Source organism: Carcharhinus amblyrhynchos, chromosome 20 (genome assembly GCF_965287045.1).
Source record: "Carcharhinus amblyrhynchos chromosome 20, sCarAmb.v2.hapA, whole genome shotgun sequence".
Classification (NCBI taxonomy): Eukaryota; Metazoa; Chordata; class Chondrichthyes; order Carcharhiniformes; family Carcharhinidae; genus Carcharhinus; species Carcharhinus amblyrhynchos.
Genome location: NC_137343.1, coordinates 21,048,115 through 21,065,425, shown reverse-complemented (window position 1 = coordinate 21,065,425; position 17,311 = coordinate 21,048,115). Strand labels below are relative to the sequence as shown.

Here is a 17,311-nt window from a genome sequence, read left to right as displayed (position 1 = left end):
TGTATCATCATTCTTACTGTGAAGATTCAATACCTGATCTGCACTGGACCAATCTATTACGTCATTGCCAACACAGGCAAGTGGAAAGTATTCCATCACACCTCTGACTTGCACCTTATAGATGGTGGACAGGCTTTGAGGAGTCAGGAGATGAGTCACTCTCTGCAAAATTCCCAGCCTTTGGCCTGCTTTTATATCTACAATGTTTATACTGCCTGTCCAGTTCAGTTTCTGGTCTATGGTAGCACCCAGGATGTTGATAAGATGGGGGTCAGCGATGGTAATGCCTTTGAATGTCAAGGGGAGGTGAGCAGGTTCTTCCTTGTTGGAGATGGTCATTTACTGGCACTTGTGTGGCACAAATGTTACTTGCCACTTATCAGCCCAACCATCTATATTCTCCAGGTCTTGCTGCATATGGTCAAAGACTGCTTCAGTACTTGAGGAGTCATGAAAGGTGCTGAACATTGTGCAATATCCAGGGAACTTCCCCACTTCTGATCTTATGATGGAAGGAAGGCCATTAATTAAGCAACTGAAGATGTTAGGGCCCAGGACACTATCCTGAGGAACTCCAGCGGCGATGTCCCAGAACTGAAATGATTGGCCTCCAACAACCACAACTCTCTTACTTTGTGCGAGGTATGTCCCCAGGCAGTGGAGATTCCTTTCCCAATTCCCATTTACTTCAGTTTTGTTCTGAGTCCTTGATGCCACGATCAGTTAAATGTGACCTTGATGTCAAGGGCAGTAACTCTCACCTCTGGAGCTCATCTCTTTTTTTCCATGTTTGGACCAAGGCTCCAATGATTTGCCTGGCCCTGGGTAGAATCCAAACTGAGTGTCAGTGAGCAAGTTATTGCTGAGTACGTTCTGCTGTCAATGATCACTTCAATCACTTTACTTGTTATTGAGAGTAAATTGGGTCAGGTTGCATTTGTCCTGTTTTCTGTGGGATTTGACATACTTTCCACATTACCGGGTAGATGTCAGTTTTGCAGCTGGAAAAGCACAGCTAGGAGTGCGGTTAGTTCTGGAGCACAAGTCTTCAGTACTATTGCTGGAATGTTGCCAGGGCTCATGGCCTATACAGTATCCAGTTCCTCCACTCGCTTCTTAAAATGACGTGGAGTGAATCGAATTGGCAGCAAACTGACATCTCTGATAATGGGGATTTTGGAAGAGGTTGGGATGGATCAGTTATGGCTGAAGATGGTTGCAAATGTTTTAATTTTCTTTTTCTTTCTGATGTGCTGGGCTTCCAGATCATTGAGAAAAGGGATATTTGTGGAGCCTGCTTCTCGTCCTACTGGTTGTTTAACTCTCCACCACCACCCATGAACAAATGTGACAGGACTGCAGAGTTTAGACTGTATCCATTGTTTTGGGGGTTGCTTAACTCTGTCTATATCATGCTGCTTCCACTGTTTGGCATGGAAGTAGTCCTGTGTTGTAGCTTCACCAGATTGACACCTAATTTTTCAGTGTGCCTCGTGCTGGTCTTGACATGTCCTCATGCATGGTGATCTCCCAGCTTGGTAGTAATGGTACAGTGTGAGATATGCTGGGCCATCAGGTGGTTGAGTACAGTTCTGGTGGGCCCACAGTACCTCATAGAGGTTCAGTTTTAAGTTGCTAGAACTGTTCACAAGCTTATACATTGAGCATGGTGGTAGTGTCACACAATATGATGGAACGGATCCTTAATATGAAGGCCGAACTTCATCTCCACAAGGACTGTGTGGTGGTTACCCCTACTAATATATCACGGACAGAAGCATCCTTGATGATGTTTCTTTGAAAAGTCAATTTGAACTACTGTAGATATCTGCCAGTGGGATGCAAATATGGTTGTGTATCAGTTGACTATGCATGAAGTGTTGAATCATAGTTCAAATCAGATATCGTCGCAATCCCATTAAGTAGTTGCATTCTTCATCTACTTGCGGCTTCAGTCATCTTTTGTGCTCGAGAAACAAACTTGCATTTTTCTTTACAATTAAGTTATTGGTGGGGTATCATTTTTCTCCTGGCCTCACAAACACTGAGTCAGTATCAGAGAGAGAGTTCTCGCTGGTAATAAGACAATGTTCTATAATACACAAAACTGTCTGGTGGTTTTCAGAAGCCACCATAAATTTCATATTTTTAAAAGCACTTTTTAAAAAAAGTGCCACAGCATCATCACAACAGTATGGCTGTGACCTATGTTTGGAGAGATGCATGGCATCGTTGAGTTTGGCATGGCCTTATACTTTGCCATAATGAAGGCATGATGCCCAAATATATATTGCAAAATGTGTTTAGGGTGTGTTAGAATTTTATTTTTAATTTGCAGGTGATGGGGGTAACGCAATGAGTGTAGCAACCAGGTAAGTTTAATATCAACTTGACCATTCTCCATTTTTGCCACACACTCACATTATCTGTCAGCAACTGTATATGATGTGGAGATGCCGGCGTTTGACTGGGGTAAACACAGTAAGAAGTCTCACAACACCAGGTTAAAGGCCAACAGGTTTATTTGGTAGCAAACGCCACTAGCTTTCAGAGTGCTGCTTCTTTGTCAGGTAAGTGGGAGATCTGCTCACAAATAGGGCATATAAAGACACAAACTCAATGTACAGAATAATGGTTGGAATGCGAGTCTTTACAGCTAATCAAGTCTTAAAGGTACAGACAATGAGTGGAGAGAGCATTAAGCATGGGTTAAAGAGATGTACAGATGCTCATTATTTGCTAGCAAATAAACCTGTTGGGCTTCAACCTGGTGTTGTGAGACTTCTTACTGAGCAACTGTGTATGCCAGGGTATATTCTCATAGAGTCCCTACTGTGCCAAAGGAGGCCATTCAGCCCATCAAGTCTACACCAAAAACATTTCCAGGCCCTAGCCCCGTGTATTTACCTTACTAATCCTCCTGGGGCAATTGAACATGGCTAATTCACCTAACCCACACATCTCTGGATTGTGGGAGGAAACAGACGCACATGGAGGAAACTCACACAGATGCAGGGAGAACATGCAAATTCTACACAGACAGTTACCTGAGGCCGGAATCGAACCAGGATTCCTGGCGCTGTGAAGCAGCAGTGCTAACCACTGTACCGCCCTTAATTCTAACAATATTTCCCTTTCAGCTCCATTTAACTGGATGTTCAACAGGAAAAGCTCATTTGAACAACCCTTTATCTTGAATATGCTCCAAGTTACAGAGGAAAAAAATACCATTAGTGGTTTTCAAGTGAGGAAAACATGCTTCAACACATGTCAGACAAAAGACAAAAGTCAGTGCTTTATTGTTTTTTATTTGGTTTGAGTGTTGGGCTCCTTTCCCTCAGAGACTGCAAGGATACATCACTGAATGTCTTGTAGAGGCTCACTTGCTTTGAAAGTCATATCCAGACAGTCACAGTAAATCAAGGGCTGGCTCAGTCCCGGGTGTCACTGCAGGTCAAACAGAAAGCAGTTCAGTCAACTTTTCTCACAGAAACCAATCCGATAATCCTCTTTGGATAAACTAAGTGTATCTGCTCTGTGCATGCTGAAGAGGAAATTATCACAAAGTTGCAGTAGTCAGCCAGACAAGAACTACAGCATCACCATTGCCTGTACAAAGTTCAGAGTGTACACAAGTGATAAACAATATCGCTGATCCATTTCTTATTTCCCTGCTGCCTTTTCCAACCATGTTCAAGGTAGCGACAGACCATATGAAGCACAAATGTATTTGAAAGTAGTGTTTAGACAACAGCATCTCAATCAATATTTTATATGCACAGATGTTTGAAAACTAATGAGTATTTTCCGCATAAACTTGTAATACAGAGTGTGGCAGGTGAATATTTGTCCTGTGTTTATTACAATTTGAATCAATATGAAAATAACGATATGAAAGATGAATAAAACTAAATTAGATGCAGGAGTGCCCACTGGGGTAAAGACTAAGGGGCAACCTGATTGAGGTGTACAAGATTATGAGGGGCATAATCAGAGCGGGTAAGAAGCAGCTGTTTCCTTTAGTTGAAGTGTCAGTCACGAAGGGACATATGTTCCAACTGAGGGACAGGAGGCTTGGGGAGGATGTGAGGAGAAAACGTTTTTACCCAGAGGGTGGTGGTGATCTGGAATACACTGCCTGGGAAGCTGGTAGAAGTGGATTGCCTCATGTCCTTTAAAAAGTATTTGGGTGAGCACTTGGCACATCAGGGCTATGTGCCAAGTACTAGTAAATGGGATTAGGTGGGAGTTCAGGTGTTTCTCTGTGTCGGTATAGACTCATTGGACCAAAGGGCCTTTTCTACGCTGTGTGATTCTATGATTCAATGAAAGAGATTAATTGTGTCATGGAACATGTAGAATGGCAATTAAGCCCCTTTTGTAACTATTTTTTGGCAGAGGACCTTCACTAGTGTTGAATATAGCTGCGGTGCCCAAGATTGGCAAAAGTTTATATGTTGGGAGTGTTGAGGCAAAATAAAAATACAGCCAACTAGCAGCCGGAGACTAAATCGAAACCTTGTAATCATTTACCTTCCCCACGCTGCTTCCCGAAAGGCTCCAGAAAGAGAAAAAAACATTGCCCTCTTTGAAGGGTGGCTCCAAAAAAAAAGCCACTGCCTTTCAGAGAACCTTTTGAAAGGCTTCAGTAAAACTCCTCTGTTTCGGACAGGTCCCCAGTGTTACAACTCAGATTACCTGAAAGATATGGTGCTGCTTTTCACACACTTATGTACAGTCACACATGCCATATATCATGCACCTCCAGCCAGAAACACCTTATACAGTCTGCTGCCATTTACATATAAGCACCACGTCCACCACTCAAGTATAACTAAGCACTCAACTGATGCACAGTTCACTCAGTCAAACTCCTTCCTTCCTGAACGGAATCAGCACGACTTATCCCAAAGAATGTTCTCAGAGAAACTCCATCCTGAGGAAGGAGTTAAGTAATTTGGGTGGAGATAGTATGATGTTGTTCATCTTTTGACTTTGCACCTTATATTGTGCCTCTGAGAAACACTTGCTTATAATTAGTTGCTTCAGTGCAATGGCCGCTGTTATGCCAAAATGAAAATGGCAGGCATTTTGTGCACAGCCTGCTCACTCACTCCGCTCACTCACTCTCTCTCTCTCTCTCACACACACACACACACACACACACACACACACACACACACACAAAATAATAAGACACTAATCAAGGATAGAGCTGCTTGAACTAATCGGCTCTTTGATCCAAGCTGTCATTTTCACAATGTTTGTTTACCTAAGATAATGGGGTTTTGAGTGCTTGCAGTTTCTGCTACTGACATTTAAAAAAATCAAGATGATTGATATTTTTATTGAGCTGTAGTAGAGGAGTTTTTTTTTTCAAAGAAAATGTTACGTTATTGATGAATGATTGTTTTAAAAGTATTTTTACACACACTATTGTCATCTGGAATGTATTACTTCTTCAGCGTATAGTGAATGGAAAATAAATGCTGGCCTCACCAGCAATGCCCACATTCCATAAATTATTTTTTTTAAAGTCAGTGAATGGACTTGGAAGTGAGCTTGGCTTTAGGGACATGAGGATCTACCATCCTTATATGGGGATATACTTTGTCTGAGAGTACATAGGAGGTGGGTGGGAACCTTAATTGACATGGAGGCATGAGGAGTGATTGGGGCTGGGTGGGGCATGAGGCAGGATAAGTGGGGCATGAGGTAGCATGGGGAATGTGCGGGCCATGAGTGTGTGTGATAGAGCGAGGGCTGGAAGATCTGTCTGTTATTTTGTAACTGGAGTGCAAGTCTGAGGTGGGCCTTTTAAACAGCATACCCACACCCCCACCTCCCCACACCCCCCCCTCACCCCACCCCCCGCCTTCTACCCTCCACCTTCTACCCTCCACCTTCCACCCTCCACATTTAGCAGTCCCCGTGTGTACTTTTTCCTGGATTGACTGGCTTAACTCCAGGCTGCACCTGTCCACTCAGCTCCAGACCTTATTACAGCGTTCATCCAAACATGGGCAAAACAGTTGCTCTCTGGTGCTGAAAAGAGAGTGTCAAGACATTTGATTGAGTGTGGCATCAAGGAACCCTAGCGGAATTGATGTCAATTGGACCGGGGGAAAACTCTCCAATGACTAGAGACATACCTAGCAGAAAAGAAGATGGTTCTGGTTGTTGGAGGTCAACTAACTCAGTCCCAGAATATTGCTGCAGGAGAACCTTAGTGATATTGCAGGCCCAACTATCTTCAGCTGCTTTGTCAATGGCAATTTTTTCAGAGGTGCAAGTACTGAGCAGTCTGTATCCATATGCAGCAAGACAGGGACAAAATCCAGGTTTGGTTAACAAGTGACAAATAACATTTGGACTGCACAAGGGTCAAGCAATGGCCATTTCCATCAAGAGAGAATCTACCCACATCTTCTTGATATCCAAGGGCATGACCCAATATCAACATCAGAGGGTTACCATCAAGCAGAAGCTAAACTGGACCAACCGTATCAATACCGTGGCTACAAGAGCAGATCAAAGGTTGAGAATTCTGCAATATCTCACCTCATGACTCTCTAAAGCCTGTCCACCATCTAAAATGACTTAGCTGGAAGATTCTCCATTTGCCTGAATGAATGCAGCTCCAATAACACTCAAAAGGTTTGACAGCATCCAGCATCCAGCTTAAAGCAGTCAACTTGACTGGCACCCCATTCAGCACTTTAACATTCACCCCCCTCCACTGCCAACACACAGTGGCAGCCATGTGTACATCTACAAGGTGCACTGCAGCAATTCACCAAGGCTCTTTTGACAGCACCTTCCACATCCACTTACCTGGGTGAGCTTTGAATTTATGTTCTCAGATTATTAGTTTAGGCCAAGTAATATAACCATTGCATGAATACCCTTCAAATGCTCAGCAACTTCCCTTGGGCCAACCCTGGGAATTTCTGGAGTTGGTTCTAATCATCTTTTGTAATAAACTCCCAGATCATATTGAACCTGGCATTGGGAGCTCTCTAAGGTATGGCTGGGGGCAAGAGACTACATGAATCAGAATTCTTAAAAGGAAGGCAGCTAAAATGTGTGCAACCACTCAAAATGTGCATGGCAAAATATAGAGCAGTGAGGGCAAAATTACATGATGTGGAGATGCCGGCATTGGACTAGAGTAAACACAGTAAGAAATCTCACAACACTAAGTTAAAGTCCAACAGGTTTATTTGGTAGCACAAGCCACTAGCTTTCGGAGCGCTGTCCCTTCATCAGGAAGGGGTGATGAAGAGGTAGCGCTCCGAAAGCTAGTGGCTTGTGCTACCAAATAAACCTGTTCCTGATGAAGGGTCAGCACTTTGAAAGCTAGTGGCTTGTGCTACCAAATAAACCTGTTGGACTTTAACCTGCTGTTGTGAGACTTCTTACAAAATTACAGCCAGTGTAACGGCACTAAATATGTTTAAAGTATATGTCGCCCTTTTCGACATATGCATGGAGGTGAATAAGAGCTGGAAAAACCATCAGCATGGATATAAGTACGACAGCAGAAGATGGAGTCTGGGGCAAGGGATGGAACAATGCAGCAACCTAGCAATAGCTTCGAACAGAGCTGGTGTTGTGTGAATTGGTGCAAGAGGGGTTGAACTGTTTGACACTCTGGGGTGCCATCCATAGAGGGCAGCAATGTATCAATTCTTGACAGGAGGTATTGGTCAGAGTCAGTACTCAGTTCAGTACCTGAAACACTTGGAACAAATTTAGGAACTGACAGAGAGATTAAGAAAGCAAAAAAGCAAGGATTTAAATGGATAGAGTGTTTTTTGCAACATTTGAAATGTAACCATTGCTGTAATGTAGGAAGTGTGGCAGCCAATTTGTGCACAGCAACCTCCCACAAACAGCGATGTGATAACGACCGGTAGATTAGTTATAGTCATGTTAGATGAGGGATAAACATTGGCCAGGACATTTGGAGAAAATCCCATACTCTTCTTCAAAAATGATGTGGTGGACACTTTCCCATCCACCTGACAGGGCAGATCGCAGTTTAACATCTCATCCAATAGTGCGGCACCACATCAATTGGGCTGTGGGTTTCTTCACTACTCACCTTGCACCAGGTTCCTCACCTACCCCCCAGCTGGCACACATCCGGTGTTACAACTGGCATCTTTGTCACAATTATGTTTACAGTGGCTGTGATAAAATTATTGTGACACAACAAGCCTATAGGATCCGCAGGCACTTATTGACATGTTGGATGGAGTGCAAGATGAGACTTGTAGAATCATAGAATCCCTACAGTACAGGAAGAGGCCATTCAGCCCATCAAGCCTACACTAACAACATCCCTACCCTATCTTCATAATCCCACATATTTACTCTGCTAGTGCCCCTGACACTAAGGGAAAGTTTAGCATGGCCAACCAACCTATTCAACTAAGCTGTCACCCTGACTTCTCTAATGTGGCAATAGTGGGCATATATATATCATGCTGCTTTTACTGTTCAGTGGGAAAGGAAAGAGGATGCTGGCAGGGTAACGTGTGCATCAATTCTATATTTGATACTTCAGTTGGTACAGCAGATAATCCTTATGCAGAGGAGTCAAAGCCAAAAGGGTGAGGCTGCAGGTTGACTTGCACTGCCTCTTGTGATGCATCCCATATGCTGCAGAATTATTTTTCCCCAGAAGTGTGCTTTATTAATAAAATTTGAAAGTAAGTAATAGTTTAAGTTTTACAAAGTATAAAGCGCAATACACTGAGCAACAATGATCAGCTACGCTTACCATTTCAGTCAGAATGTTACCACCATTCAAGCCAGCAGGATTTTCCCACCTCCCTGCAGTGAATGGATATTTAGCTAGACACCAAATTCTCCGAGCTTGCTGCAGCATGGCACGTAAGCTCACACCCACCAGGTCAAACATTCTCCAGTGCATACATCCTGAATTCTGGCCCCTCCATGTATACTGTAGTGGAATGGCCTCAACACTGGCCCTTCTCCCATGGTGCCTTATGGACCGCTGCCCCAGATTTCAGTGCATTACACAGCAAGTAGTTGGGTGGCATAGTTGTTAACACTGCTGTCTCACAGCGCCAGGGACCCAGGTTCAATTCCCAGCTTGGGCCATTGTGTGGAGTTTGCACATTCTCCCATTATCTGCATGGACATCCTTTGGGTGCTTTGGTTCCCTCCCACAGCCCAAGATGTGCGGGTTACGTGGATTGGCCATGCTAAGTTGCCCTTTAGTGTCAGGGGGACTAGCTCAGGTAAATGAATGAGGTTTTGGGGATAGGTTCTAGGTGGGATTGTGGTCGGCGCAGACTCAATGGGCTGAATGGCCTCCTCTGCACTGTAGGATTCTATGAATATTCCTTGATCTTGGAATGTGTCAGTCTGTAACACTCCTCCAGTATCTGGAGATGCTGGCGTTGGACTGAGGTAAACACAGTAAGAAGTCTCACAATACCAGGTCAGAGTCCAACAGGTTTATTTGGTAGCGTTTGCTACGAAATAAACCTGTTAGACTTTAACCTGGTATTGTGAGACACTCCTTCATTCACAGCTCTTCGCAGCAGAAGATGAGCAAGCTTCGGACAGACCATGGGGCTGCTTTCACTGTGTTAATGGTCCCCTGGCAGCAGTTGATGTTTATTCTGGTGTGCGTCCCTGGAAACAGCCCACAGAGCACAGACTCCTGTGTCACCGAACCACTCAGGATAAATGTGGACAAAAATCTCTCCATTTCTCCCCGGAGCTGCTTCACATTGACATTTTGCAGGATGTGGACAATGATCGCTTCCCTACTGCAGCCACTTAGAAGGCAGTATGTGGACACCAGGGGGAAGGGGTGCAGGATGGAGCTGAATGGGATATCCCTTCGAACCACCAGCCTAGTTGCATCTTGATGCTTGTTTGAGGTTCTGGCAAAGAGGCATTTTGCCAAATTACTTTGGCAGTCTGCTCAGTGGAACATGCAACAACATCCACATCTCCTTTTCCTGCAGGGCCTCGAGGAGCATTCGCTGATGGACTGGTGGTCAAAGGCACTATTCCACTCAGATTTTTTCATGAGAAACAGCCTGTTAGCTAGTTTAACTAGTCAGAATGTTCTGCAGTAACTTGGGCAGATCTAGTCTTTGCAATACTCGAGACAAATAGAACCTCAGCACCTAGTGACATTTGGGCTGGAATTTTATCGCCCTGTCCACTCTGGGAATCGTGGCTGGCGAGGGCTGGAGCATGGAAATGGCCGTTGGCCTTGGACAGGATTTTAGGTTTTTCGGGATGAGTGAGGCTGTAAAATCCCGCCCTTGATGTTTACATGTTGAGGGGTCGATATAGAGCTTGATGCAGCCACACATAAAGGCAGATCAGGGCAATGCTGGATATGTTCCCTTCCCTTTGACTCTAAGAATTGTACGTGGTGTCCCTGTGGGTAAAGCAGATAGAGTAAAAAGTCTGACAACACCAGGTTTTAGTCCAACCTATTTATTTGATAATATACTCACTAGCTTTCGGGGTTACCCCCTTCGTCAGGTGAATGGAGAGTTCTGGCCTCAAACAGAGCATATAAAGCACAGACAGTTTAGAGATTACTGATTAAAATGCGAATCCTTACACCTAACCTGCTGTTCAAGACCTGAAGTGGCTGATAATGTGAGTGGAAGGAGCACTGATCACAGTTTAAAGAGATGTGTATTGTCTCCAGACAGTACAGTAAGTGAGGTTTTGCAAACCCAGGCAAGTCATGGGGGTTACAGATAGTGCGACATGAACCCAAGATCCCTGTTGAGACCGTCCTCATGTGTGCGGAACTTGGCTATCAGTCTCTGCTCAGCGACTCTGCGCTGTCGTGTGTCGTGAAGGCCGCCTTGGAGAATGCTTACCCGAAGGTCAGAGGCTGAATGCCCGTGACCACTGAAGTGTTCGCCAACAGGAAGGGAACAGTCTTGCCTGGTGACTGTCGAGCGATGTTCATTCATCCGTTGTCGTAGCGTCTGCATGGTCTCCCCAATGTACCATGCTTCGGGACATCCTTTCTTGCAACGTATCAGGTAGACAGTGTTGGCCGAGTTGCAAGAGTATTTACCATGTACCTGGTGGATGGTATTCTCACGTGTGATGATGGTATCCATGTCACATAGGTTGGCATCGATGACATAGGTTGGACTAAAACCTGGTGTTGTCAGACTTTTTACTGTGTTTACGCCAGTCCAACGCCGGCATACCCACATCATTAAAGCAGATAGCTCAGGCGATTACCACAGTGCAGGAACTGGGTACGGGCCAGACCTGCGCTAAATAGAGCAATACTGGGAGCATCTTATGATCAAGATCTCTCGGACAATGGAAAGGGAGCATCAAACTCACATACCCAGTTTCTGTTTCACCATGGCAGTATGGTCCTTCCGGTTTCGGGAGTGCACCTGGACTCCCCTGAAACATTTCCCAGGATCTTCAGGTAGTTTGATCTGGCAGCAGATTGGGCAAAGATTGGTTGGTCTCATACTTGTGATTTACTTTGACTCCCATGGCTAATTCAAACTGGTTGGAAATGGTCACCATTATACGCACTAACAGTGGATCTAAGCAGAAGATGGTGATATTGACCATATACAGAGAGACTATGACCTCAGTGCCTCCACAGCCTGGAATGATCACCCCTCTTGTCCCTCTTGAGAGACTTGACAAAAAGTTAGATACAGCACATAGGGTGTAGTGAGGGGTTGGGGGGTGGATGCAGTAGAAGGACAGCCCCGCCTGATTCTAGATTTTATCTGAAAGCTGCCTGCTGCAGATTTCCTTCAAGTGGCCATGTTCCAGATGGTACCAATCATGAACTAACTCAACGATGACCAAAAAGCCCATGCGGGGGGGAGGGATGCGGGGCAGCTCCCACGATCAGTGTCAGGTCAATGTGCCAACTCTGGGGCTGCAGAAATGTTGCTACAATATTATACTCGGAGGGGGGACAGTCCACAACCCCCCCCCCTCCCCCCAGTTATCTCTCCAGAATGTTTTCTTTCATCTTGCAACACTTCAACCATAAAATAGTATCTTGGTGGTGCTTCAAAATCAACACTGTCATGCATTTTAACTTAATTAGCTGATTGCCAAGGGGCTCTTACTTAGATGTCTTGTCACTCATTATGTTCATGTGAAAGTTTACATTGTAAACATGGTTACCTTCTTTGTGACCCTTGTTTCTTCAGTTCTGGCAGTTTGACTAGTGGAAATGCTTCAAATGTTAATTGATGATTCACAAAATTAAAAAGCAATCCTCAACAACCTTCACGACTACTTAAAATTCTAGCGTCAACTCCAGTAAGGAGGAAGAATAAAAACACTCCAAATTAATACAAGAAACAAATTCAGATTTTTTTTCATAAGAATGCCAACAAAAAATTAACACCAAGCCAGCGCCCAATTAAGCAAACTGTAAGACTGGAATTTTTTTTTCAACCGGACCCTTTTCGAGCTCCACCGTCTCTTGGGACTTTACTTTTGGAAAGGGATCAATGCAGTCCTGCTCTAAACAGCTGGCACATCACACTTGAATTCATTCTATGTATTGCAAGATTTACATTAAACTATGGCTCTGTTTCAGTAAGACTATTGCAGACTGGGCTGAAAAAAAAGCCCCCTGTAGGAAATGAGATCTGGCTATATGTAGCACAGCCAAATTTTCTGCTTCCTCCAATGTCATTTTTGATTCTGGGCGACTGGCCGTGACAAGAATCACAGAATCCCTACAGTGCAGAAGGAGGCCGTGTGGCCCATTGAATCTACACCGACCACAATCCCATCCAGGCTCTATTCACATAACCCCACATATTTACCCTGCTAATCCTCCTCACGCTAGGGTCAATTTAACATGGCCAATCAACCGAGCCCACACACCTTTGGACTGTGGGAGGAGACCGGAGCACTCAGGAGAAAACTCACGCAGACGCAGGGAGAGCGTGCAAACTCCAGACACACAGTGACCTGAGGCCAGGATCGAACCCAAGTCCCTGGCATTTGCGGTACTGTGCCACCCCATGCTCCAGATGGTATCGCCCAACCAGCTTGCAAACATGCCCTGCAGTGCCCGTGTGTACACAATTGGGCTGGATAATAGATAGAGGTAGATTACAGATATTGGTGGCAATGCAGACACATTGCTGGTAAATACTGCAGATGCTGAAGTCATCTTACTTATCCATTTTTATTGCTTTATATTCTTATTTTTCCATTCTGAAATCTCGCTGTTCATCTTCTCTTCCAACCTGCCCTCCCCCCATCTATTACATTTTCTCATCTTGAAATTTGACTATCTGCACCTTTGTTCTGCCATTCACACATTCCAATCCCTTAATGGGTGCTATTAGCACCATTCTCAGCCTTTATCATCACCATTTACATTCTCTTTGTCCATGTCATTCTTATAATTACAGCCTCCCCCCACCTCATGGTATAAATCTTTATCTTCAGTCCTGACTCGAAACATTTACTCTATTCTCTCTCCGCAGATGCTGTCAACCCTGCTGAGTCTATCCAGCGTTTTCTGTTTTTGTTGCAGGTAAAAATGCCTGCTGTTGCTGCAGATAGATGCTTCATCTGGTTTTATGAAGCTGTCCAGCTGACAAATCTGCAAAAGATTATGGCAGAATCATCGGGCAGCCATAAGTAGGGAATCTTCTACAGCTGTCAGCTATGGTCTCTCACCTTTCCTGAGGTGACAAAACAAGGGAAATCTCCTTGAATGTCTCTCAGGTTGTGATGTGCTCCTGCACCCATGAGGGCAGCACAGTGGTTAGCACTGCTGCCTCACAGCGCAAGGGACCTGGACTCGATTCACAGCGCGGGCCACTGTCTATGTGAAGCTTGCACATTCTCCTCTGTCCTGCATGGCTTTCCTCCAAGCGTTCAGGTTTCCTTCCACAGTCCAGAAATGTATGGGTTAAATGGATTGCCCAAGCTAAATCGTCCCCTATTGTCAGGGGGACTAGCTAAGGTAAAGGCATGGGGTTATGGGGATAGGGCCTGGGTGGGATTGTGGCTGGTGCAAACTCAATGGGCCGAATGGCCTCCTTCTGTACTGTAGGATTCTATGAATGCAGTGTTGACTGTGTTGGCACTCGTGCTGGTGAGACTGTTGCTTGTGGTTTCAAACATAAGAACTTATGACAAGTGAGCAAGAGTAGGCCATTCAGCCCCTCAAGCCTGTCCTGCTATTCAATAAATCTTTAACTGATCTGATTGTGGCCTTAATTCCATTTGTCTGCTTGTCCAGCCCCACAACATTTGACTCCCTCGTCCATTAAAAATCTGTTTAACTCAATCTTGAATATATTGAGTGATACTGTTGCTGATAATTGCAAACAGCAATGACCCTCTGAGAGAATCCCCATCGCTATCTTAAATGGAAGCTTCCTTACTCAGAAACTTCACCTCCTGTTTCTAGATTTCAACATGAGGGGAGCCAAGACCTCAGCACCTATCCTGTCAAGCCCCTAGAGGATCTGATATCCACCTAGATCCACTTCAGCCTAGATTAGAGCCAGACTTTTTTTGGCCGTTCATGTCCCGCCACCGCTGCAAGCAAGGAGGAAGAATTTGGTACCAAATCTCTGTTTACTGCAACGGGACCAGCAAATTCTGCCGATGTGTAATCTAGGCTGATGCCTCAGTATGAAGAAAGTGCTGTGCAGTTCGGGGTGCCATGTTTAAATTGAGACATTTAAACTGAGGCCCTTTGTCCTCTCTCAAGTGGAAACACAAGATGCCATAGAAGAGGAGCAAGGCAGTTCTCCCCTGTGTCCTGCCCACCACTTTTCCCTCAACCAACATTGCTGAACAAACAGATCGTCTGGTTGTTATTACCCTGCTGCTTGTGGGAGCTTGCTGTAATAAGACCATAAAACACAGGAACAAAATTAGGCCACCCAGCCCATTGAGTCTGCTCTGCCATTCAATCATGGCTGATATTTTTCTCATCCCCATTCTCCTGCCTTTTCCCCATAACCCTGATCCCCTTATTAATCAAGAACCTATTTATCTCTGTCTTCAAGACACTCAAAGACCTGGCCTCCACAGTCTTCTGAGGAAAAGAGTTCCACAGATTCACCACTCTCTAGCTGAGGAAATTCCTCCTCATCTCTGTTGTAACGGATCGTCCCTTTAGTCAGCTGGTTCTAGTTGTTCCCACTAATGGAAAAATCCTCTCCACATCCACCCTATTCAGGCCTCGCAACATCCTCCCTCATCCTTCTAAACTCCAACGAGTGCAGACCCAGAGTCTTCAATCTGCGCACAGATTGTCTGCTGTGTTTCCTATAATGCAATAGTGAGCATATTTCCAAAGTACGTCTTTGTCTGGAAAGCTCTTTTTGACATTTTGCTACATAAATGCAAGCTTCCTTTCTTTCTTGTTGTCTACTCTGCCTGGGTAAGTGTCTATTCACTGTGCTCAAATTAATGAACGAAAATGCCTCTGTATAACAGATGTAAAAGCCACAGGATTCAAAAACCAGAATGAGAGACACCAGTCTTTGTGAACTCCAACTTTTTGCAACAGCAACAACATTTCCACATAGTGATTGAAATGTAGTGTGCTTTTGCAACACTAGATTGCCACATACAGACCTACTTATTCCTGACCATATTTAAAACTGGGAGTCTAGGCTAGGCAGCTGCACTGGCTGATGAGAGACTTTCTCTCAAATTCCCTGCTAATTGATCTCCAGTGGGCCTTGTTTGTTCTAGTAACCTTCAAAACAGTGCAGATAAGGTGCGAGTGAATTCCATTCACACATCCCTCTTTGACCGAATAACAACTTAATACCACCATCCCCTCCTCCTCCAGCATACATGGAACAGCACAGCACCAGAAATCAGAGATTGGAATCTAATCAAGTGGCTCAATGTGAAACAGGAAGGAAAATATGAATACACTTCTTTGTCAAATGGCCGTCTCTGTTAAATTCTTAGTTTTATTTTTTAAAATGGTCAAGGTTTTATCATGACCATCCAAGCCTCATGCCATTGGAACTCCTAACCTTCAGACAAACCAGTTGAGTCTTGTTATCTTTAAAACAAGTGCTCTGCCACTTCTTGAAGGTGCACAAGGCTTCTTTGCACTTCTGAAGAGGAACTTTGGCCATCAGACACATTTACTGGAATTTTACCGTCCTGTTCACCACGGCAATCGGAGTGGGCGAGGGGCAGAGCATGGGACGGTCCGTTGAACTTGGACAGGTTTTAATGGCTTTGGGAGGCCATAAAATCCTTCCTATTGTATCACAGAATCATAGAACCCTACAGTGCAGAAAGAGGCCCATCGAGTCTGCACCGAACACAATCCCACCCAGGCCCTACGCCCATATCCCTACATACTATACCCACTAATCCCTCTAACCTCCGCTACCCTGGACACTAAGGGGCAATTTCTTTGCATGACCAATCAACATACCTGCACATCTTTGGACTGTGGGAGGAAACCGGAGCACCCGGAGGAAACCCACGCAGACACGGGGAGAACGTGCAAACTCCACACAGACAGTGACCCGAGCCGAGAATCAAACCCAGGACCCTGGAGCTATGAAGCAGCAGTGCTAACCACTGTGCTACTGTGCCGCCATCACCAAGGACAAAAGCAGCTGTTTGTAACTCCTAATATCCAAGATGCTGTCAATGGCCCAACATTACCAGCTCCTAAACACAATAAGTTTCAACAAGAGGACTCATTGGTGAGTCCAAAAGCCACATTGTCACATAACCAAGACTAGAACTGTCTAAATTAGTAAGCTATTGTATCGTATCATCAGTCACTTTTGGACCTATGAAGAGAACAGTAATTCCATGTTGCTATCTACCATCTTACCAATGAACAAGTGCCAGCTCTGTCCAGGCACAATTGCTTGGCCCTCATCTACACTGTGAAAACAACTGGTACCTTAGAGACTAATTCAATTCAATGGGCCTTCTCCCCTCAAAGAAGTCCCCACTCCTGGAAAGATGAATCACCCTGCACAGCTTTCTTATATTCATAGAATCATAGAATCCCCACAGTACAGGAAGAGATCACTTGGCCCATCAAGTCTGTACTGACCACAATTCCATCCAGCACCTATTCCCATAACCACACACATTTACCCAGCTATTCTCCCTGACACTAGGGTCAATTTATCATGACCGATCAACTTAACCTGCAGATACTTGGACTGTGGGAGGAAACCAGAGAACCCAGATGACACCCAAGCAGACACAGAGAGAAAGTGCAAACTCCAACAGTGTGACACAGACAATGACCTGAGGCCAGAAT

General features: G+C 44.7%; 1 long non-coding RNA gene across 1 annotated transcript in view; it reads right to left on the bottom strand.

Moving 5' to 3' along the window:
• Positions 1 to 3,332: 3,332 nt before the first annotated feature.
• Positions 3,333 to 17,311, bottom strand: part of LOC145356199 (uncharacterized) — an 89,563-nt gene continuing 75,584 nt past the window's right edge. The window contains exon 5 of the long non-coding RNA XR_013889075.1: positions 3,333 to 3,447. This is a non-coding gene — a long non-coding RNA (uncharacterized LOC145356199). The remainder of the gene's footprint in view (positions 3,448 to 17,311) is intronic.